Source organism: Manis javanica, chromosome 3, assembly GCF_040802235.1.
Source record: "Manis javanica isolate MJ-LG chromosome 3, MJ_LKY, whole genome shotgun sequence".
Taxonomy (NCBI): Eukaryota; Metazoa; Chordata; class Mammalia; order Pholidota; family Manidae; genus Manis; species Manis javanica.
The window spans coordinates 195,888,860-195,913,120 of NC_133158.1; the positions used below are offsets into that span (position 1 = coordinate 195,888,860).

At 39.0% G+C, this 24,261-nt stretch overlaps 1 protein-coding gene across 7 annotated transcripts in view; it reads right to left on the reverse strand.

The window, feature by feature from the left end:
* The window catches only part of FHIP1A (FHF complex subunit HOOK interacting protein 1A), a 252,114-nt gene that overhangs the window by 124,808 nt on the left and 103,045 nt on the right, over positions 1-24,261 (reverse strand). For 2 of the 7 annotated variants that reach the window (XM_036998555.2, XM_073232580.1), the window contains one exon: positions 1,678-1,744. The exons of the other annotated variants lie outside the window; for them this stretch is intronic. The gene's annotated coding sequence lies outside the window, so the exon portion shown is untranslated. The remainder of the gene's footprint in view (positions 1-1,677; positions 1,745-24,261) is intronic. 7 annotated transcript variants of the gene reach the window in all.

Here is a 24,261-nt window from a genome sequence, read left to right on the forward strand (position 1 = left end):
ATAATCTAAATCACAAACAGAATGACAGTTCAAAACCTGGGAACAAATTTTACTATTCTATCTGAGCCAGGTCTGCTGGTCACATGGTATCTGATCAATAAATAATTACAGATGAATTGGCAAGGAGGTCTACAGGCATACTTGAGGGTTTTTCAAAACTAATTTTTCTAGGTGTCTACATAATTGGAAACCATGTGTGTTCCAGTGAGCTAAGGGCAATACATCCTATATGCCACCCAAAACCATCCTTAAACTGGTTCCCTCAACTATGTGTGTACCAGCCCTATAGCAAGTGGTTGTACTGATCACCCCTTTGGGGCTACAATTATCTGGCAATCAACAGTATTGTGACCACCCAGGAAAACATCATCAAGGTAAAACACTGCCAGGTGCATTCTAAGAAGGAAAGATTGGTGGTCCTCACCTTTGTCTGCTAAGGACACCTCTACTCACCACAAATCACTATCACCAACACATGCCATGGAGCTGAACAGGGAAGGATGGGAGGAAGGTAATGGTCAGTCTGTGCTCCCCAACTCCTCAGGAAATATCTGACCCCCAACTCCACTCCCATCCCAGAAAGCTACACCTTTGACCTGATTCAGGATTTAGGATCCTTACTACCTTCAAGACATGAGAATAGGAGAATCTACCCATTATATCACCTGAAAGTACCCCAGTGTTTAAGGAACATGTACCCATTGCCTGCAGGCGGCTCCTGTGGCACCTCTGTCTGCGGTGGAGGCAGCCAGGAGAGTGGGGGACAAAGCAGTGTCTGGTCCATGGAACGTACACTACACAGGGCATATTTGGGGACCTGGCTCAAAACTCAAAATCTTACTGAATGGAGATATTTGTCACATTAGCTTTTGACCCACTTTCTGTATAAAGGCTCTGACAAATGAAAATGGATTAGAAATTACATCATCTGTATTAATAGCAAGGAAAAGAGTTTTGAAATCAATGATAATTCAACACAGCAACTATAAACCTAAGGTGGAAAAGGGAAAAAGTCATGAGACTCTGAGATTGAAAAGTTGTCATAGTCTAAGTAATGAAAGAATAAAACCACGAAAAAATAGGGATGAAAAAAACAGCAAAAACTGTTAAGCAGCTGCTCAACTTCTGCTTTTTGAAAAACAATCAAACAGCAGCATTGAATAATACAATACCACACATCCATACAATCCACATAATTATTCCTTATGAATTGCCAGCACATGAAATTTACATTTCTACTTTGTAACTCTTATACATTCTTAATATATTACTGTGTCAATATTTTAAAAATCCTTGCCTCCTTTACCTCAAAGAGTTTTTCTGAGATGTCATTGCAACTGAATGGTATATATTTTCTAACAGTGGCTTTAGAATTTCAACATCAGACAGGACTTTAGGAGACTAGATATAGCTGAGGAGAAACAGCCATAGAAAAACATAGCATTTTCCCAGAACTTATTCTGAATACAGCCTCTTCCCTGAAGAGTTTTTCAAAGCAAATGAACCTGGTCCATTTGGCAAAACTTGCCGAATTTAGAAGATACTAGTTCTAAAGTTCATAAATTAACATTTATGTGGTAAGATTTCATTTGGTTTGTTCGTATTGTCCAAATTTTCTGCTAATTAAAAACCTTTCTATTTTGTATTTAAAAAAAAAAAAGTTCTTGCCTCCTTTACCTCATTCACTTCTTCATACTTCTCTCACTGGGTCTTGGAGGTCCAGATCCTGGCCCGGCCTCTGTCCCTATAGACATCAATGTAATTTACATAAGTGTCATTGGGCCTCCATTTTCTCATTCATTTATTCAACAAATTCTTTTCTGCATCAGGTTCTGTGAGAAGTACAAGGAATACAACACAGAACAAGTCAAACATGGTCTCTGTTCTGAGGGAGTTCAGAGTCTATAAAATGAGAGTAGATATGAAATCAACAATCTCTTTTAAATTCTCAAGTTTTTGACTTTAGTCTTCTCCCTGTTTCTTCTGATTCTCATAGTTCTAATGTCATCTTTTTCATTTCCATTATTAATCACCTTTAGCACCCCCAAAATAGTTAGTGCATTATAAAAATTTTATCCTCTAAATACAGGTTCACAAGGCAAGAAGACAATGAATAGCAGAGGTCTATAAAAATCACAGCCTCAAAAACATGTACAGCAATACTGTTTCAGATCTGCACCAAAAGTGAGGGAAGGTCCCCGGGGGAGAATGGGCAGAAAGCAAAACCACCTCCTCCTCCTCAAAAATTGGAACCTGATCCCCTGAAAGTCTGGTCACTGGGTCATTCAATCCTGATTGCTTAATGAAAGTGTACAAATCAGCAGACATTATGGCTGAATGTTCCAAATGTCCAGTAATTATGGCCAAGTAGATGAAGGCCTCAAAAAAAATAATCACACTTCACCTTATCAAAAGGGTTGCTGGCACAGCATTAATTAAAATACGTCAGCTCCCAACTTCATTAGGAACATGATAATTATCTTCATACGAAATTTGCTTTGTAACACTTGAAATGCTTCAAACCCTAGGATGACAACAGAATATAAACAAGACGACCATGCATGAAGGCTCCTGTCCATTACTGTGTGGCTGCAGTTCAAAGTTAAGAGCTCCCCCCTTTGGGAATAATGAGCATTAACAATCCTGAGAAGAAAACACTATTATCATGTTTATCATTAAAGTAATAGCAGCAGCACCTAACTTTGAATCATTCCCATGCACCATTCACTGTACTAAGTGCCTTTTACATGCCCCATGCTCAGAAAGACTGAGTCCCTTGCCAAAGGTCACATAGCCTGTATGTGTCAGAGCAGGGACTTAAAGCCTAGATCTGTCTGGCTCCAAAATCTACACTGTTAATCACTACACTGCCACCAAGAAGTAAAATCGGAGGAGTGGAGGGGAACAGGAAGAGCAGAGATTGGCAATTCCAAGCGTCTTTTTTTTCCCAAAGCGCAGTTTACAAGACTAAAAACAGTTACAATCACAGCAGTTGAATGCTGGACCACTTAAGAGGCCCAAAGAGAAATTCAAAGAATTCCCCAAACAGATACCAGAAAACCCACCTTCTCCCCCAAGGCTGGTAAGACTTGAACAAAGAGAAATGTCAAGGCTGTGGCATGAGGACAAGTGATTCATCAAGTAGGTGCCTACATGGGGACAAGAAGTAGAGCCACAAGCCTCCAGCCAACACCTACTGAGTGCCTACTGTGTACTGCTGCCAAGCTACTGCCCTGGTTATGCTGTCCAACCTCCATATGCTGGGAAGAAATCACAAACCCCTAACAGAGGAAGAGTACCTGTACTGAGCACCTGTGAGGAGGAAATGGGCGTGACAGATGGATGGGCTGCTCTGGGAATGCTGGCCCCTCATGTTCCACAGCTCCTGCGAGGACGCCTCCGTTTAAGACCTCCGCCCTCAACCCAGGCCCTCATTCAGCTGTACTGCAGCGGGAGCAGTATTGACTTCAAAGCACTGAGTTTTAATTATTTCTCTTCAATAACTGAAAACTCAGAGTCTTTCTTGGAAGCTCTTTGCCTTAAGATGGGAAAAAGGAAAGCTATCCTAGCTGTCAAACACTAGGACAACACTCACAGCCCAGGCCCTCCAGGAACAAGGAAGGGCCAGCGCTATTTCAGCTTTCAACACGGCCCTGCCTCATCTCTGAGGAACTCAAAAGTAAAACACATGTCATGGCCTAGTGGAGTCAAATAAATCTGGCTTCAAATCCCAGGTCTGCTACCTATTAAGTCTATAACTGTAAGCAAAGTACTTAACCTCTTTTGGCCCAAATTTCTCAATTTCAAAACAGGAGTAGTAACCTCCATCGTAGTTATATTGTGGGCATTACATGAAAGTGTACTCTTCACCCCACTGTGGTGTATGCCCTGCCCACAGCCCCTTGTGAAGGAAGTTGGTAATATTCCCAGTCAATGCTTGGGGGAAGCCTTAGGCAATGATTTTCTATACTAAAACACACACACACACACACACACACACACACACACCCCACACCCCACACCACCCCCGCCCCCTTCAACCTGCTAGTCATATGGAACAGAACCTGACAGACCAGGATTGGAAATTATCTAAAAGAAACTCATCTTTGGGATGGCAATCAACCTATATGTGGTTTAATTTCAAAGCTGATGGCTAATTAGCTCAATCCTTCACATTCTCTGGGAGATCTAAACTAAGGAAATAAAGCTCGTTGGTAGCAGGCAGTGAAGCAGAGAGACCCCTGCCCCCTGCCTCCCCCACAACCCCCGTATTCAGACTAGCAACTTGGAGAGTTGGGTTAACACTGAGGGCAGGTTTCCAGAATGACACATACCCCCTTCAGCAGAGGCGCCCAGACCGAGTGAGGATCCAAACAGCCTTTGGTTCCAGCCTCTGGCATCCAGTTCCCCAAAGCCCCAGCCCTTCCCGAAGCCCGGGGGTTTCCTCTTCCCAGGACCTAACAATAAGCCTCCTTAGAACTGAGGTGACAAGAGTGAATCTGTTCTTTGCAACCAGACAGAAGGCAGTTAGGCAGCCTACGCCCACCTGTGAAATCGGCCTGAGGGTCAGGGAATCATTCACGAGGCTGCTTTGTAGGACTTCACTGAGCATGCTGGGGGGGAGAAGGACACCATCCATCTAGCAAAGAAAGGCTCAGGCTGCCTTCTGCAGACCCAGGCCACCAAAGCAAACAACTCAGTGGAGGGGACACCTCTGCTATAACAAGTGTATGGTATCTAAGAAGTGCCATGAAGTGAAGGTCCAAGTAAAGTCCAAAAGTCCTCATATCTTTGCCACCTTTGAGGAGGAAAAAATTTAGCCTCCTTTGAGGAGGAAAAAATAAATAAACCCTAGTACTTCTTGAGATTGAAACAAAGACAAATGTTGGTTTATTCTTTAGGTTCTTCTTAAGGAATGAAAAAGCAAAGCAGACCGTCCAAGACCCCTCAAAGCACAAAACAACAACAAAGCAACAAAAGCGCTAAAGTATAGCCTCCCTGTTCCCCCCACACAAATACATAATTTAGAAAATGACAGTCAAAATAACTAACTGCGTCAATCATGCACAAGCCAGGACATGAAGCTTTTCCGAACACCCAACTCCTGGTGGCCGGGCGTCCAATCTCATGCCTTCTTTTTTTTTTTTTTTAAGGTATGATTGATACATACTCTTATAAAGGTTTCACATGAAAAAACAATGTGGTTACTACATTTACTCATATTATCAAGTCCCCACCCATACCCCAATGCAGTCACTGTCCATCAGTGCACCAAGATCCCATGCCTACTTTTCTGGAACACCTCTGGGGTCTCTTTCCATTTATCATTTATTTTATTACCTGGCTTGCAACCCAATTTGTTCCACTTCATGTTTCTGGTTTAAATATGTGAGCTCTATATTTCAACAGAGTGGACAATGGGTTTCTGAGAAACCCCTGATGTACATTTCATGGCTACCTACTTTAGAGCCTCTCTCAAATCTGCAAAAAACATGGAAAAATTGTTTGCTGTGTATTTAAAGAGGCAGTAGACAAGCACTTCTGCACATATCAAACCTGGGGAGGCAGCCAGGGGTACTCTAACAGGTCAACACATAATTTATCTAGATTTACTTTTCATCAGACCACCACTCAGTGGAGCTGGAAAACTATCATTCCTATTAGCTTTTCCTTCAGTCCGGGGAAGAACTAGACTCAAAGTATCTGCTTCTTTGACAAAGAATTCACCTCTCACAGGGTTGGGGATACACACAAAAATTTAGATCTAAAGCCACTGACCTGGGTCCATTCAATATGATAGGAGAAATACCTGAGATACGAAACCTTAGGCTTCTGTTTTGAGCTACATGGTTTTACTCTTTTCTCTTACCATACAAGATTCAGTGCCTTCCTGGCACTGAGTGGCAAGAGCTCAAGGTGGTAAGCAGTGAATCACAACAAACTTCAGTGAGTGTTTTCCTGCAGCCTATAAATAAAATCAGAAACTTCGAAGCTAATAAACCTTCTGAGGTCTGAACATCTCAAGGTTATTCATTTCTAAACTTCTCCCGGAAGGATATAAACACAAACCAAAAAATGTGCTTTATGATGAACAAAATTTCTTATGCATGAAAATTCACATTTTAATTGTCAGGATATCATACTAAAGCAATGCAGACCTTTAACTTCTCACCCCAATGTTACCCCAAAAGAGTTCATTTTCCAACAGGGTTTGACAAGTGCAGAGGTGAGCAGCAAGATACCAGCTTTAAGCAAAAGCTAGGACTGAATTATTTTTATATGATGAAATTGATAAAATGGATCAAATAGATTTAATTCCTCATTTTGCCACAAAGAAATTTCAGAACATTTATGCAACAAATGGCAAATAACTTTACCAGGGTTGGGGTAACTTAAGGGGGAGGGGTTCAATTTGTTGGGAGTATCTGCCCAGGCCATCTTCTCTGTGCCCCAACCCCCGCAATTCAAAGGTGGGGTCCGGCAGCCATTTGGCATACGTGAGCCTGGCTGCCCTGCCTCCCGCTTTTGCCAACTGGACTGCAAAAATGGGCTGAACCAATCAAATCTTCTCCTCTGGGAATTTAAATCGGAACTGGAAAATGCTAAATGAGTTTCTCTAGTTACTTCAATAACTGGGACATAAACTCAGGAGGTATAAAGCAGTCCAGTTTAGCTATGTGGCATGAAAGCCAGTGTAGCGCGAGAGAGAAAGAAAGAAAATGGAATGGACTTCTGAGCTGGCATCCCGAGCTGGAGTGTTACCCAGCCTAAAGCACAGCTGTGCCTAAGCTGCTTATGATACTAGAATCCTTTCAGTAAATGTCCCTTTTTAACCTAGTAGACATTTCTCTTAATTTCACTTGTTTCAATCAGGCTGGGGCTAGAGCAACACAAGCATGGGATATGAGTTAAGTAATACTAGAATGCTCTTTCAGCAGGTGAAAATAAAATAATCACCAAATTCAGAGTCAGAAAGCCTACTTTGATCAAAGGAGATGGAGCTGACATGCCACTTGAGAATTTGATTCTGATTTGTCATGTATTTATTATAGCATTTTAGTTCAAAATCAAAGAGCTTCAAGTTTCTGCGTGTCAAGGGTAATACTTCCCAAGGTCATTTCTTGCTGTCCTCCCTGCTCCCAACTGTACTGTGACCCACCACAGCAAGTATATCTTTCATCTTCCCTTGAGTGTTAATTTATTCGTGTTTAGCTTCTTCCAGAAGCCTACAGTGGCTTCCCACTGCTTGATGTGTCAAATTAAAACACCCGATGAAGTGTTGCCTTCATTAGCTCTGCAATATCTAACCACGTCATAACCCACTATGCCTAAGCTCACAGTCAGTCCTAAAGTCAGCTCTCCTGTTTATCACCCCACAGTCACAAGACTCCCACTTGAGTTGAGCACACAGCACTTGCTGGCATGTCCTCTCAGAAAAGAGTAAAGAGTAAAGAGAAGGGATTCCAGAGTCTGGACACTTGGACACCAGTTGCAATTCTTCTATTAAGCAGTTATCTTTTACTTTCTACAGGCCTGATTTCTTCTCTATAAAATAAAGATGCTGAGACTTGACCACTGGCTTTTGGCTTTTTTTCCAACCCTGTAACATATTTAAGAGATGTGTACAAGAACACATGAAAAATTAAGTAATAACATCAGATGAAATATGTCACATTAACTAAGCAGAATATCCAGGAAGAGACTGCTATTGGCTTGGCCAGGATCGTGGCAGACGTAGGCTACGCCATGAAGGATAAGAAGGACACGGACCAATGGAGGGACACACGCTTATGTCACTTAGGTTTTCATTTGCTTTTGTGTTGGATGCTGATAAATGGTATTAATAAACCATTGGGAAAAAATATATATTAAGAGATTGTACTGGGAAGGCAGAAGAAAGGAATTTTTCTAAAAATTTATCAAACACTCAGGAAGGTTTCTATAAGGCAAAGGATAGTGCTAAATGGGGAACCTGAAGATAAGTGGACATGGCCCACTAGCGTCTAACCTCTGAGGGCAGGGACCACATCTGTTCCACTCACACTGTACTCCCAAATCCTAAAAGCACCTAGTCAAATGCTCAATAAATATTTGTTCAAAAAATACATAAATATATTCCCTGCCTTTAAGGACTTGTGATTTTTTTTAAAGAATGGAGAATAAAAGAGAAAGAATATGTTGTCCTTTTCCTTTAGGATACCTGATAAATGTGGCATCAATTCTACTTAAAGGGAGCCCTTCTAGGGATAAAAGAGGGAAGACTATAAACGTCACACAATAACCACTTTCTACAATAAATGATCAAATCCCACCATGTTAGCAAGTAAACAAATCTGTCACTTGACTCTGTCTTATGCTGATGCATTAGCTAAGAATGAGCCTTTTAATAGAAAAGAATAAGTCACTCCATAATGGTAAGCCCAAGAACTCTCTGAAATACATATTAATTTGCTTCAATATGCCACCTCCTCTTTAGTTGATTTTCCCCTCCAACTGCCTCAACAACAGGCAATTACAACACAAGCACTAGATCCGTGCAGTTCAAGAGACAAACACTCCCCTTAAACCAAATGCATTACCATAGCAACAAAGGGACTGCATTTGCCATTCTCTACCTACCATGGCCTGATCAATTATTTAACATGCCTGTACTATAGTGACACTGTATAAATGATCATGTTCATTAGCAGCAAGAGTCAGCTCTGAGGAAACTGCACACACCAGACAGCTAAACTGATCACAGACCAAACACACACCCCTTGCTGGTGATGGTAAAGATCACAGAGCCAAGAGGAGGAAAAAGCGTTTTTCATTTTTAGCTTCCACTTTAGAATTATATGAGTATACAAATCTCCCAGCTCTTACTAAAAAATAAACGAAAACATAAAAATTGATTTATACCTATAACACATGTTATCAGAAGTTGTTGAAAACAGAAGATTAGATAAGGAGATTAGACAGCCATAGGATGAAATTCATCTTAAACTTGTTTTATGGTTTTGGTTTTGGTTGTCCCATTTACTGGCTTATTTCTTACTTGGAGAATAGGCAGAGGACTGTAAAACCAGATACTGAAGGAAATGTGCAGCAGGCAGCAGCCAGCTGGGACCGCCTCTCACTCAGGTTCAGTCTCCACTGACTTCCCATGGGCAGATTCCTGAGAGGAAAATGAGGACATCCGAGGTTCCTGAGATGGGAGAGAGATTCGCTCATCAAGAATAACCAGAGATGAAGCTCAGTCCCAGGACTCCTGTAGTTCACCCTGGGACACACCTCAAAACCTTCAGGTCAATTCAACTAAATCCAACAATTCTATCTTCAGCCATCTCTGAGTTTAATCCAGACAAGGGCTGGGAGAGTGGCCCCTGTGCCTTTGTGTCCACAGTGACCGAGTTACAGGATCAGCCCTAAAGGCTGCATCAGCGCTGGGGCTGCAACAGAGGGTAAATGGCTTTTTGACTCACATTGCTGTGCTCTTTCCTGTCACCCCTCAGAAAGAGGAGGTAAGAGAGGAAAAGGGGCAGTCCTCTGAAAGATTCTAATTTATAATAACAGACCATAGTTTGATAATGAAAGCTTCTCACAAACAGGATTCTATGCTTGGTTAAAAATACCTAATGTGGCCTACAAAGGAAATCTCTAATTCACTGACAAATTAAAGGCATATATAAAAATTTGAAGAGCTCATTCTTATACAGAATTCCTATGACACTTCCCCAGATATAGTCCTCTTTCTGCTTTGCCAAAATCTAGCTTGCCACAAACTGCAGCTATCAAACTTTTATTAGACAATGGAGATTACTTAATTATTTATAAACTGTAGTTTTCCAGTAGTCTTTCCACGGATATTTCCACAAATATTAATTTTTAAATTTTTATTATTTCAAGCACAAGTATAACCTCTTAAAAGATTACGATGTACATTTATTTCATTGTCCATATGGAGAAAAACCAAAGTTTTGAGAATACGGAAAAAATACTAAATATTCATCTCAAATAATTTTTTTCCCTTAAAATCTTGTCTTTCCCAAGAAAAGCACCACAAATACTTAAAATAATATCTAGGGTAGCCTAGAGACCACATACTGCTCCTGTAAGTGGATAAATTACCTAAAGAAGCTAAGCATTCACAAGCACTTCACAGAGTGGTATAAATTTACTTATATACCCACATAAAGTAAAACATGCACCTAGGGATTCATCTACACAGCTAAATATCTGGCTGATTACCATATAAAGAAACTTACGATAGATAACTTCTCACATCTAACAGTACACAGGACATGAGTTATAACCGCTGTTCCGTTTCCATAATTATGTGAATGCCTTTAGACAACTAGTCAAATATCTGCCTTTCATTTTCAATTACTTGACATGCATGCAAACACATGTTTATAATATATTAATGGACCCATGCAGAATAAGTTCTAAGGAAGTCCTTTTGAAGTTTTCAGTCTTTACACTTGTCAAACAACTTTGGTTGACAATATAATAAAAGCAATCCATAAACGAAATTTAGAAATAAAGTGAATTTTCTTCTTCCAGCTGATAAGGACTTTATGGCTACTGGTCACAGTATTCATACAACCATCTTGTCAATAGCAGACACTCTCATTTGTCACAAAACTCACAAAACTAAATATTAGAATGTACCATGTAAAACTAAACAGTAATATTGCACTTGTACATATTCATCTTGAATTTTGTTTATAAATTATTTTTACCACTTGTAACTTAAGTAATCAAAGATGAAACAACAGAAGTAATATACATCACAACAATGTTTGTAATAGCAAAAAATTATAAACTTCAAAATATCCAACAATAGCAAAGTGATTCCATATGATTATGGACATCCATACAATATACAACTATTAAAAATGGTACAAGACAAAAGTAATCAAATAGATCAATGGAATAGAATAGAAAACCCAGAAGTAGACCCCACATATAGTCATGACTTTCAACAAATGCACCAAAATCCTATGGGTGAAAAAAAAACCTTTTCAACAAACAGTGTTGGAATAACCAGATATCTATATTGAAAAATATTAGAGTTGACCCCTAACCTCCCATCACTCACACAAAGTGACTTGCAATATAATACAGATATAAACACAAAAGCTAAAACTATAAAGGCTTTATAGGGAAATACAGGCCATCATCATGACTTGCGAGTGGGCAAGTTTTCTCAGGTCACAAAAAGCAACAATATAGGAAAAATAAATGTGACTTGGCTGAAATTTAGAAATTCTCAAAGATATAGTTTTAAAAATGAATAGACAAGTCACAAACTGGGAGTAAAGATCTGCAAAACATATCTGACAAAGACCAATACCCAGATATGGAAAGAACTTCAAGAGCTCAGTAATAAAAAGATAAACAACCCAGTTTTTTAAATGGACAAAATATTTAAATAGATGCTTCACAAAAGATAATGCAACCGGCCAATAAGCACATAAAATGTGCTCCACATCCTTATACCACTACATACCAACTAGAATGAACAAAAGTAAAAATACTGACAAACTTAAGGATGTAGAGCCACTACAAAGATAAACATACATATACTCTAAGATCAAGCCATAGTCTATTCCCAGGCACTTACCCAAAAGAAACAAGAAAAAATATTTATATACAAATATATGCATATGAATATGTGGATGTACACACACACACACACATTCATAAAAAGACATGTGAAAGAATGTTCACAGCAGCTAGAAAATGGGAGCATTCGGGTTTACATCAATAGGATAGTACGGAAACTGCAGTATATTCACACAATAGAATACTACTCAGCAACAGAAAGGAGTAAAAGTACTGAATCACATAGCAACCTGGATGAATCTCAAAAACATCACACTGAGGGAAAGAAGTACCACACATAAAAAAAATAAATGTAATCACATATTGTATGATTTACTTGCAATCACTGAGCAAGCACGACTGATCTGTGGTGGGTGAGAAAAGTTACAACAGTAGTTGCCTCTGCAAGGGCAGGGGGTAGGGACTGATTAAGAAGGACATGAGAGAAACTCTCTAGGGTAATGGTGATGTTGTATAGTCCATGTCATCAGAAAGTCTAAGTCACACAAGTGTATGTATTTGTCAAAACTCATCAAATATACATTTAAGATGTAAGCCTTTCATTAAGTACAAATTTTTTATTAAAATAATTCTGTAAACAAATAGTACATTTTACTTCATAAGCATACTGAAGTATTTAGAGGACATTTCCTGATACTGGCAATTCACTTTGAAATGTATCAAATGATTAAGATGGACTAATGAATAGAGAGAATGATAGATAAATGTATAGATATGTAATAAAGCAAGCATTGAACAATGTTAATAGTAGAATCTAGATAAGTATAGGTCTTAATTGGTACATTCCTTCAACTTTGCTATCTGTCTGAAATTTTTCGTAACTAAATTTTTCATGATAAAATATTGAAAAACATGGTGTGGGAAGTTTATTTACTAACATGGAAAGACTATATATTATATAGTTAAGCATAAAAATCCAGATACAGAATACCATGTATAAAATGATCACATTTTATGTTCTTAAAAGATAAAAATTTTGCACAGAAAAAGAGCTGGGCCAAGATAACCAAAGTCAGCATATAGGGGTGCATTTAATAGCTATCTTTTAACTATTTCACAAAGGGACAATATATTTATTATCCATTTGCAAAGTAAGAGCACTGACAGTCCCCTGGATTTATCTAGGTTATCTTAATTACAATTTTTAATTGAACAGTACATATGTGTTTCATAGTATCCAAAGACTGCTCTTCCGAGCTGGGGCAGCCTAACAAGGATTTGGCAGATCATGATGGGTTTCAGCGTCTCTTTCCACATGCTTCTAAGCATCCAGTATGTCAACCATAGCATTTTCTTTTTTTCTTTTTTATTAAGGTATTATTGCTATACACTCTTATGAAGGTTTCACATGAAAAACAATGTGGTTACTACATCAACCCATATTATCGAGACACCCCCATACCCCACTGCACTCACTGTCCATCAGTGTAGTAAGATGCCACAGTCACTATCTGACTTCTCTGTGCTACACATCTTCCCCATGATCCCCCCACATACCATGTGTGCCAATCATAATACCCCTCAATCTCCTTCTCCCTTCCTCCCCCACCACTCCCCTTTGGTAATCAATAGTCCCTTCTTGGGAGTCTGGGAGTCTGCAGTTTTTGTTTTGTTCTTATACTCCACAAAAGGGGGAAATCATTTGGTACTTGTCTTTCTCTGCCTGGCTTATTTCACTGAGCATAATATCCTCCAGCTCTATCCCTGTTGTTGCAAATGGTAGGATTTGTTTCTTTCTTATGGCTGAGTAATATTCCATTGTGTATATGTACCACCTCTTCTTTATCCATTCACCTACTGATGGACACTTAGGTTGCTTCCACATCTTGGCGATTGTAAATAGTGCTGCAATAAACATAGGGGTGCATATGTCTTTTTGAATCTGGGATCCTGTACTCTTAGGGTAAATTCCTAGGACTGGAATTCCCAGGTCACAATGCTATTTCTATTTTTAGTTTTTTGAGGAACCTCCATTTTGCTTTCCACAATGGTTGAACTGGCTTACATTCTCACCATCAGTGTAGGAGGGTTCCCCTTTCTCCACATCCTCACCAGCATTTGTTGTTCTTGGTCTTTTCTATGTTGGCCATCCTAACTGGTGTGAGGTGATATCTCCTTGTGGTTTTTATTTGCATCTCCCTGATAATTAGCGATGTGGAGCATCTTTTCAAGTGCCTGCTGGCAATCTAAATTTCTTCTTTGGAGAATTGTCTGTTCATGTCTTCTGCCCATTTTTTAATCAGGTTATTTACTTTTTGGGTGTTGAGGTGTATGAGTTCTTTATGTATTTTGGATGTTAACCCCTTGTTGGATATGTCATTTACAAATATATTCTCCCATACTGTAGGATGCCTTTTTGTTCTTATTGATGGTGTCCTTTGCTGTACAGAAGCTTTTTAGTTTGATGTAGTCTCATGTGTTCATTTCTGCTTTTGTTTCCCTTGCTCAGGGAGATGCGTTCAGGAAAAAGTTGCTCATGTTTATATTCAGGAGATTTTTGCCTATGTTGTCTTCTAAGAGTTTTATGGTTTCATGACTTACATTCAGGTCTTTGATCCATTTCAAGTTTACTTTTGTGTATGGGGTTAGACAATAATCCAGTTTTATTCTCTTGCATACAGCTGTCCAGTTTTGTCAACACCAGTTGTTGAAGAGGCTTTCATTTCCCCATTGTATGTCCATGGCTCCTTTATTGTATATTAATTGATCATATATGCTTGGGTTTATATCTGGGCTCTCTAGTCTGTTCCACTGGTCTACGGTTCTGTTCTTGTGCCAGTATGAAATTGTCTTGATTACTGTGGCTTTGTAGTATAACTTGAAGTCAGGGAGCGTAGTCCCCCCAGCTTTATTCTTCCTTCTCAGGATCATTTTGGCTATTCGGGGTCTTTTGTGGTTCCATATGAATTTTAGAACAATTTGCTCTAGTTTGCTGAAGAATGCTACCACAGCATTTTCTTACTGTTTTGCAAATATTTGTTCCACTAGATCATAAACTCCTTAAAGGAAAGAGCTGCATCTTAAAATGTAACTCAATATCTCTAGAGATCAGTACAGTATTTGGCACATATGGGACAACATATCCTAAGTGAATAGAAGAATCAATAAATAAACATATCACTTCAATTTCAAGAGCCCCTGGATGGACCCTCAATTCAAAGGTACCTCCTTCACTCAGATTCTAATACAACCAAAACTCAATCACTAGAAACTATTACTTTTGTTCACTCCTACTATCATCAGAAAAATCTTTAGGATATAAAATTCCTTACAGGATGATAACACTTTAAGGCACTAAATCCACTAATAGATTGCTTAATAGATTACTAGCTCCTTGAAGGTAACAGAAAGGGACCATGTCATAGCAGGATCCCAAGCACAGCAAAGTCCCTGGGACAGGAAACATTCAAAAGAAATCATGTATCAAACTACTGACAGGTTCAAGTTAAGCAAGAGGTTAAGGGGAAGCTGGGTGAAAGGTATATGGAAACTTGCCATATTATTTTTGTGACTTTTCTGTAAATCTAAAATTATTTTCAAATACAGTCTTTTAGGAAATGCTGGCAAGGACGGCCCCATGCAACTTGTGTAAGAAGGGAGCTAAAGAAGGCTTGCAGGGGCACAGAAAAGACCAGAACAGGAGAACAAACCTCTCCATCCAGTTCCCAATCTTGTCCAAGCCCAGCCATGTTTTAATACTTTCAGTTTTAAGAAAAATTTTAGGGTCTCCCAAAAGGTTTCTACCCCAACCTGTACTCCGCATAAAAAATATACATATATATATGTATATATAAATCAATCCTTGACCAAACTGATGTTACCAATCCATGTCACAACATGTCAAGAGATATAAAGTCGGGGGAGGAGGGTTTTTCTAATGTAGTTTCATCTAAACAAAACATGAGAAGTAGCTATACCAAGTATAGGATTTAGAAAATACTTTCAGTAGCTCAATGGGAAAGAAACATAGAATGAACAAAGAAAGAACCCCAGGGGGCAATCTACCTGAACACAAGCCTTCTGCAGCCACCATTATTCTTTGCCCTAACAATTATTTATTTGTTTGTCAACTGAGAATGACAAAAGAGGTAAATTTCACACAAGAATAAGCTCACAAATGGTGCTCTCAGTCTCCAAGGGCAGAAGTCACATCCGCTAATGGATTTTGTACCATCTCTGGCTCAGTGCCCCATGAAGGTAAAGAGCTTGATAAATGCTTCCAGTCATGCCAGTGGCTGAAAGAGTTTGCTTCCAACTCATTTACTCTCAAGTGATATGAATTAAGCATGCATTTGTACAAGGGTAGTCCCACAGTAGAGGCTATTTGTATTCCTCCCAAAGAATGCCTAAAACTGCCCACAAAGAGAAATTTCATCCAAATGGAGGAAAACCATTGTTTTAAGGGTTTCCCGGGATTTACCTTGGAGCAGAAGTTTTAGGAGGCATGTTCCTTCAAAGTTATGGGTAGTTATCAGAGGAGGCTGGCTGAGGCACGCGAGCATACACAAGAGCTGACTGATAGGGAAATGGGCTTTTCCAACCTTTGAGCTGCATGTTTGTCCTGTTCTCTCTCTTCCAGGGTCCAGACAATCCTGAGAGACTGACCTTACCTCATTCCAGGACTCAGTGGAATCCAATTTCAAATTGCCCATTTTTGTTTAGCCTACAATTCTAAGCTTCACAAGAGTAATGAAGTCAAACCTTGACCTACCCTGAGAGCCTTTCTACACAAGTACACCACCGAATTTGTGATTCAACCAATGATTGTGGTTCAAAGGTGTGTGGCTGTTTACCTACAGGGCAAGTAGAAGGCAACCTGTTCTTTCTCACCCCTCACCCTTTCACCTATAGCTCCAGCCTGGAACACACAGCCATTCACTTACTGGTAGTTCCTGTGCTCTGATGAGGAACCTCTATAGATGGACCAGAACCCAGCCCACAGCAAAAGGCCAACAATCCCGGAGCAGGCACCCAAGGAGACAATGCTGGCCAGTGTCAGCCCTTGGTACTCAGAACATTACCATGCTGCAAGCGAAGGCAGGTTCCAGAGCCTTTCTCCCCGCAATTACTGTGCCTGCCTTGTCTTCCCTGGATCTTAAGATCCCAAGAGGTTGGTTTTCATTTGTAAATGTTGTACCTCTCTGAGTTTTTCTATGATTAAATAAAAATGGAATTACTTAAAAGCACGAAACCTCCTAAAATTACACAATCCTGTTACATAAACCCCCCGTCAATCTCCCTAGCTTCACTTCTGTGCCTCTTCTGAACCTTTTTGTAAATCTGCCTGGTAAGGCCTGCCCGACAGCTCAGCCTTCCCAGGGTCCCTCCTCTAGGCTTCACCTTGAAACAGCTGCTTTGGTTTTCATTCTGCATTCTGTCTGCTCCTTCTGAGTCTTTCAGACTCAAAATGCCTCAGGAAAGAGACCCTAATTTCAGTACTCTGTTTCCAGGATCAGCAGTATTTACGTTCGCTGTTTAAATAACATATAAGGATCTTTCTGGTAAGCACAAGCCTATGCTATGCTTTTCAGCTCCTGATCACCTATTGCCCTACAAATGTCTACATCTCTACTTAGAGTAGGAAATCTCAGCTAGAAACCTCTTGTTGAAAAGTATAGATGCTTTATTTTTGCCTTAAACACTAATGGAATGTGAGAATTGATTTCTTTTGTAGAAGTATGAAGATTTGTCCTCTGTCCCAGGTTCACAAAATTGGTTTCTAAACTAAATTTAAGAAATAATTACCACAGTTCAAAATTTCTTCCCTTCTTACATTCTTGGTTCCATATTTTCACGTTCTGAAATTCAGCACTCTTTTAAGGTATGTTTTTTTCTTATTTAGTGGAAATACTTCCCCAGCAAAGAAAGATCATAGAAAACTCAGTAGAGCCTTAGAGTCATAGTAAATATTTTGTTAACTATCCTGTCTAAAAAGTCACCCCTCTCTACATAAGTTAATTCCTTTCGTCTATCTTTCCCCATCCGAATTCTACCCCGAAAATATAGGTCGTGCCTGCTCTTGTTCAAGAACATGATTTATTTATGCAAATGTGCTTGAAGATGAGACCCAATCTTTGGCTTTCTGAGAAAACCATATGGCAAAACACATCTACAGAAAAATCACTGACCAAACCTTGGCAGACTATCAGTCTCTTGGGTATAGCGTGATCTGTCCTACTTTATTAAGAAAGCTTCTTCAAGTCTGACTACTGTTTCTTTCCCTATCTATCTCTAGGTAAATGAAATCAGTTTGCAGATGGTCCAGAGTTCAGAAGATTATTAAAAGTTTAACGTTTTTAGAAACCACAGATAGCCATTAAGTACAGAAGCTTTTTGCTTGTGGTCACTCAGTGTATAATTGCTGGCCTTGAACACCATACAGTTTTGCTGTCAGTGCCCAGCAAGCTAGAACACTGCCAGTACCACACTGGTGCAGAGCAGGGGGTGCTGGGCCGGTGTCATTTCCCCATCTCATCTCCTGCAGTCATTACGAGGATAGCAGGCAGCATGGGCCCATGTTTTCAATACAGTTAAAGAATTTAAACAACTGCTATACTGAAACATTTGTTTTACTACATGAACTTCATATTCTTGTTCTGAAACTGAACTGTGCAACCACTTTGGTTCTCTGTGTACTTATCCCCTAACTGTCCTTGAGGAAACAAAAGTTGTGACTCTACTGCGATCCCACAGATAGAAAAATGCTACGTTCTTCTGGCATACTTATAACTTCTAGGTTCCACTTAAGTCAGTGCTCCTCCCCCAGTGCTCCAAGACATACTAAGTCCCGAGGGCCTGGCTGCCTCACTGTAACACCACAGCAGGCTCTCTCCACAACCTGGACTACCTTTGGGCAGACTCTAACGCCCTGCCCTTTGCCCTCTGATCGTGAATCGATTCCATTCCCATCCTCTATCCTTCCTAATTGGACTTCCACTCAGGTTTGCTTTGAATGCAAAACAACAGAATGTCCCCTGGCATGGATCCCGGCTATAGAAAACCAAAAGGTAAGTATTCCCCACAGGTTATATGGTTATGGTTTCTACAAACTATGAACAGCCAAGAGAGACAACTTCCGATATCAAACTAGCCTCAACAAAAATAACTCAAGAACAATTATTCTAAAACTATTCAATGCTTTTCCCCAAATATTTTTTAAGTATATATCTTCCTACATTTCCTTGAAATATCTCGTAGGGAAAACCTTTGCAACTCATTTATTCTAAAACATTTATCAGGAACAAGCTACAGTGCTTAAAAATTGGCCAATGATCATTTCCAAGGTAAGATTTTTTTCCCCCTATGGTCACGGTTGGCAATTAGCAATACCAGTTTTGGAAAAATTCTGAGGTAGATTTAACATGAGTGTGCCCTTCATCATGGAACAGTGGGGCCTCAGTGGTTCATTAAGCCAGGGATTAAAGTGAACATTCTAAGGAAAAGCATGACTCTATCCTCAGATACTTCCTCAAACAGTGTATTCATCAGGATGTTTGAAGTTACAGGTGGTAGAAACCCAACTCAAATCTGCTTATGCAAAACAAAAAATATATTAGTTCCTCTAACTTGTAAGAAATTTTTGGATAGCACTTAGAGCAGAAGGAAGCTGGAGTCAAGGCTCGACACTGTCAGGTAACTTGTTTGCTCTTGCCCACCACCCACCTCACTGAATCTCTGCTTCTCTCTGTGCCTCTTTGCCTAATATTCTCCTCTCCCTCCCATGTGCGTCTCCAGTGTTACCCAGGAAATGAACTCCAGGCTATCATTTGTCCTGCACTTACCTCCCAAAGATATGAATGTCTTACCCACCAGCTGTATCAAGAAGTACTGGGAAGAGCTCTCCTTCTCCTGACCAGATCACAAGCCTTTCCCTGAACGTATCACTGCAGCCTGGAAGATGGGGCAGCCCAGGAGGTAGGGGTCTCTAAATGGTGAAACCTCAGTCTCCCGCTTACTTTTGTGACTATGAATGGAAGCTGGGGAATGGAGAGGTCCTAAATCAACATGATTATTATCTTTATCAAAATCACATGAAGTAGGAAAGAAGTCTCCAAATGGAAAGGGCTATTATTACCACAAGAGCAATGAGAGAAAAACATTCAGGGCAGCTGTAATCATTAGCTACTAGAGTCTACCACTGACTCTTCCATACAAAGATGAGGTAGCCATCTACTCATACGCGGTCCCCAGAACTTCTTAAAATTGTTGAGAAAGAGATATCAACCTGCCACCCACTCAAATGACCATTGAGAAGCATAGGAATAGCATTTTCTTGATGAATAATTTTTAATAACTGAACTCTCAGTGCTCACAAAAAGATAATAACCTTGAATTATCTGCTGCTTTGTTCTTATCAAAAGCTTAATTTTAGGAAATAACATTCAGGGAAGATGTTCTGTTCCTCTGTAACTACTGGTTATCTTTCCAACAGCTGCTTTGCCCTCCTTTTTTCGTTGGAAGAACTTGATTTTGTTAGGGTATCTACCCTGCCCCCACATGACTCAGGGTCAACTCCCCCATCAGGGTTAAAATCTGATGAGGGAAAATCTCAGCCAATCATGATCGTCCCGTGCTCCTTGCCAGGGCTGACTTTCATGTGGCCAGTGACCCATTTTTGGCCAATGAGACATGTGGGAAGTCAGCTATGGAGTTCCTAGGATAGGGTTCCCTGCACCTATAAAGAAGACAAAAGAAAGGCTGGAACTCTTTCTACTGCTGAACAATACTGCAGCCACCTTACAATCTAGAGAGGGGCCAGCTTATGGCAAGCACTGAAAATGGTGGAAAAGAGAAAGAGCTCACTGATGAACACACAGTAGAGCTACCAAGTCAAGTAGTCCTGAAATCTATCACAGAAAACATCTATTATCCGGGATTTGTGGTTAAACTGATTTAGAGCATCTTGTCCTTTGGAACAACAAACAACAAAACTTTCTCTTTACCAACAATAATCAGATTGGACAGTTAATTGTTATTTTAAAGAGTGGGCAAACCAATTTAAAATTATATAATTAAAAATTATATAAATATTATTTTGTTTTCATTTAAACATGTGAGTATACATTGATTCACCAGTCTTTGGAGGCAGGAACAAGGTGCTTTCTTTGTGTATGTGGCCCTGCTTACTGGTATTACATACCTTCTTTCTTATATAACCACCTCCACAATGCACACTTATGCTTTCCCAGCTTTGGTTTCTTTAACGTAGATTAATAAAGATATTTAGAAGTAATCTAAATGCAGAATCCTTACAGAGTTTTTATAATCTTTTCACAATACTTTACAGTTGTCTTATCTATACCAAATTTAAAAGCAGTTCTTGACACATTCTCAAGTTTTTCCAAAGCATTAAAATTTCTTTTCTTAGAAATATCTTTTTGCTCCCATATTTAATCACTCGATATAACTAAATTACTTAATTACAATATTAAGTAAAATTTGCACAAATATATACACAGATGACTAAATGTAAACATAAAATTCAACTGGAGGAAGCACAAGTACACAGTCTATTTAAGTGGCCATTAGCTGCAAGTACAACTCAGTGTGTTTTAGATGGCAGTCCCTACACTTTGAAGAGAAAATAAAGACTGGATTGATCTATCATGAAATTTGCTGAAGTAAAGGTCAATTAAGAAAACTGATAAACATGTATTAGATCAAGCATATGACTTGCAAATTCTCTCTCCGATTCTGTAGGATGTCTTTTATTTTCTCGATAATGTCCTTTGATGAACAAAATTTTTCAATTTCTATGAAGCCAAATTTATCTATTTTTTTTTCTTTTGTTGCTCTTGCTTTTGGTGTCAAATCTAAGAACCCACTGCAAAATCCAAGACCATGAAGATTTGCCCCTATGGCTTCTTTTAGTAGGTTTATACTTTTAACTCTTATACTTTAAGTCCTATTCCTTTTGAGTTAATTTTTGTAGAATGGGTAAGCTTCTTTTGCAATGGCTATCCAGTTGCCTCAGCACCATTTGTCAAAGACACTATTCTTTTCCCATTAAGTGGTCTTCTGACCCTTGTTGAATTTCAACTGGCCATAGATATTTAGGTTTATTTCTGGATTTTCAACTCTATTCTGTTGGTCTAAATACCTATCCATATGCCAGTACCACACTATTTTGATTACTGTGGCTTTGTAGTAACTTTTGAAATCAGAAAGTTTAAGTTGGCAAACTTTGTTCTTCTTTTTCAAGACAGTTTTAATAATTAGGGCCTCATATAAATTTGAAGATTGCCTTTCTCATTTCTCCTGCAACAAAAAAATCATCTCTACCAAATTGCACTTTGGCATTAGGTACTTGGCTGGAACTGAGCAACATTACAAGAATCAACTGTACAAAAATAATTAATGTAACTGTCATAAGGATGTTCTTATAGAATGCTGTTTTCTACTGCCCTCTTTAACAAGGATCCACAGGAGTAATTCCTCTCAGGCCTCAATTCCTAAAAACAGCTCCTTGATAAACAGTATTTTTTTTATTGGAACAGAGTTGAGAAACAATATTATGTTGGTTTCAAATGTACAACACAGTGATTCAACACTATGTTACATTATATACATCACTAAATGTTCACTCTGGTAAGTGTAGTTACCCACTGTTACCATACCAAGATATTACAACATTATTGGTTGTATTCTCTATGCTGTACTTTCATTCCTGTGACTGCTTTATAATTTAAAGTCTGCACCTCTTTATTCCCGTCATCTATTTCTCCCCCACAACCAACCCACTTCCTTATGGTAACCAATGGTCTGTTGTCGATATTTATAGGTCTAATTCTGCTTTGTTTGTTTATTTTGGTTTTTGATTCCTCATATAAGTGAAATCATATAGCATTTGTTTTCTTGGTCTGACTTATTTCACCTAGCATGATACCCTCTGGGTCCATCCACGTCTATCTCCCAAGATTTCCTTCTTTCTATGGCTGAATAATATTCCATTGTGTCTATGTACCACATCTTTATCCATTCATCTATCAAGTGGGTTGTTTCCATCTAGGCTATTGTGAATAATGCTGCAATAAACATAGAATGAAACTGAATCATTGTCTTTTACCATACAAAAAGAAACTCAAATGGATTAAAGACCTAAATATAAGACCTGAAACATAAAAATACTAGTAGAAAACAGGCAGTAAACTCTTGAACATTAACATTAGAAAATTTTTTCTGGATATGTCTCCCCTGGCAACAGAAACAAAAGCAAAAATTAACAAGTAGCACTCCATCAAATTAAAAATTTTCTGCACAGCAAAGGAAACCATTTGTATTTGCAAATATTTCAGATGATAAGGGGCTAATATCCAAAATATCTAAAGAACATTATACAAATCAACACCAGAAAAATAATCTGATTTTTAAAAATGGACAGACTACCTGAATAGACATTTTTTCAAAGACACACAGATAACCAACAGACACATGAAAAGATGCTCAACATCACTAATCATCAGGGAAATGTAAATCAAAATCATAATGAGATATCACCTCATACCAGTCTGAATGGCTAATATCAACAAGACAAGAAGTAACAAGTGTTGGCAAGGATGTGGAGAACAGGAAACCCTCCTACACTGTTAGTGGGAATGTATATTGGTGTAGCCACTATGGAAAGCAGTATGGAGGTTCCTTCAAAAACTAAATATAGAAATACCATATGCCCCAGCAATTCCACTTCTGGGAATTTGCTGGCAGAAAACAAAATCACTAATTCCAAAAGATATATGCACCCCTATGTTTATTACAGCATTATTTAAAACAGCTAAGTAATAGTATGTTTTTAACCTTAAATACACTATGTGACTTGAAATGATTGTGCTAGAGGTTTTTAGGGGAATGTGCTCCACTCACACCACCTTCTCACAAATCTCTAGAATGATCAGAAAGTCTTTAGACCTTGTGAAGTATTTGAACTGGGAGAAAAAGAGAGAAGTCAGAAAAAGTAAACAAAACTAAGTCATTCTAATGGAAAAAAACTGGGGTGAAGTTGCTAAATCCTGCAGCTGAGGTCTGCAAACACCATGAATCCAGAACCCAAATCTAACCTCAGGGAGGCTCAGCTGCCCCAGGACACTGGCTCTTAGATCCATGTGATGTTTCAACTTGTGGGCACTCCCCTCCCCACCCCCTACCACTTAATTTGAACCAGCTGTTCCTATGAACCTCAAGTGCAAACATATGGTCCACATTCAGTGACAGGGGCAGACCTTGTCAATGCATTTCTGTGGGCTTTAATTTACTGTATTCACTTATTTTCACCTTCGAAACTTTACCTTTCTCTTTTATCTTATATTTCTAACAGCTGTTCAATTTTTTTTAGAAAAAATGGAATATAAATAACAGGAAAATAAAAATGAGTGTTGTGTTACCAATCTATGGAAAGTAAGCAGTCTGTCTACAGATATAAATCCAGTCCACCTCAGTACAGTGGTAAGGTAACCCACCATTTGGGTAATAACACTTAAGATAAATTCTTTAACTTTCTTTACAAAATACCAGCTCATTCTTCAATCAGTAATTTGGATTTACAGCACTTATCAGGAAGTTTTATCTAAAATTATCTACTGTCCAGTTCCTTTCTTAGACCACAAGAAATAACTAATACTTGAGAGTACTAGTCTCCAGTACAACTGTTTTCTCCAT